Source organism: Chrysochloris asiatica, unplaced genomic scaffold (genome assembly GCF_000296735.1).
Source record: "Chrysochloris asiatica unplaced genomic scaffold, ChrAsi1.0 scaffold00537, whole genome shotgun sequence".
Classification (NCBI taxonomy): Eukaryota; Metazoa; Chordata; class Mammalia; order Afrosoricida; family Chrysochloridae; genus Chrysochloris; species Chrysochloris asiatica.
In genome coordinates, this window is record NW_006409055.1 from 269,634 (window position 1) to 271,083 (window position 1,450).

The following is a 1,450-nucleotide window of genomic DNA, read 5'->3' on the forward strand; positions in this document are numbered from 1 at the left end:
CAACAACTTCCAGTTTGCCATGGTGGCCAGACTGCACAGTTGAGAGGGGCTCCGGGTTCAGGGGAGGGGAACTCACAAAAGAAACCTTCCTGTGGCTAACCCACACCCTTACAACCATAGTACTTCAAAATCTTAAACTCGCTTTTTAAAAAAATCACCGTACTGAGTAACTACTGGCTTTTTAAACTTGTACCCACCACAGGGTGCAGCGACAGCCCCAACTTTGAGCTTGGGGGGGGGGGAGGGGCTGGAACCAGCTCACGCCAAAAGTGGCGCTTCCAGTAACATGGAGCCTTGAACAGGGGGAGCCACTGGACACAAGGGGAAGAGAAAGTGAAGGACATCTGCCCTAGCGTGTAATTTTGGAGCTTGCAGTGGGCAGAGAGAAGTCAGTTAACACACAGAGGAGAAAGAAAAGAAAAAAAAGAAAACGGTGACTGTCTGATGTCATCAGGCACAGACTGTCTCCGCCCAGCCGATCAGCCTCTAGCCCTCCCAATTGAACCGCTCTCACCCGCCCCCCTCGATCCCCACATGCCCTCCCAGACCCGGACCAAACCAGACCACGAGCACCCACCGGAGCGTGCACTAACCTTTGGAATGTGCACACACCCCACTGTCCCCGCCACACGCCAAAACAAACGAGAGCTCCACACAGGCTGCCTAAATGCCCCGTGGGCCCTGCACTGCCTGCAGAACCTTGGAACACCGCCCTGCCTATGGGACCCACCGCTAGCCCCACACTGCCTGATTGCACACGACCCAACCCTGCCCACCAGGCCCCCCTGCACAAGCCCCACCCCGCCTTCCAACCCAGCGTTCCTCCACGCGATTGTTCCCTTCGCCACCTCTGACAGCGCACCTGCACCCCGCTGACCACGCCCACACGCCATAACAAGCGAGAGCCCCACACAGGCCACCTGAACCAACCCCCCCAGGCCCCACACTACTTGCCAGACCTTGTCAGAATACCGCCCTGCCCATGGGACCCTCCACTAGCCCCGCCCATGGGACCCATCACTAGCTCCGCCCCAATTGACTGATTTCCCGCAACCCAGGCCCACCCACCAGCCACCCTCACAAGCCCCCCCACCACCACCACGGACCCCGCACACCCCCACGGAATCATTCCCTCCACCTCCTATTCCCTCTGCCTCAGACCACTCGCCCTCACCCCGCTGACCCCATCCACACACCATAACAAGCGAGAGCCCGGCTAAGCCTCCCAGAATCCCCTTGGGACCCACCCAGCTTGCCGGACCATGGGGAGCACCATGCAGTGGGTTAAGGCATCACATTGCAAAGCTTTTTTTTTTCAATGTTTTTATTGTGAATTATATGATAGTTTACATGGGAGAACTTTAGTTTTACATTCATTCCATCGTATATCATCTCACTGCCATGGTTCCAATCCCCTCCATGCATCATCAACCACCCAAAGGGTATATCC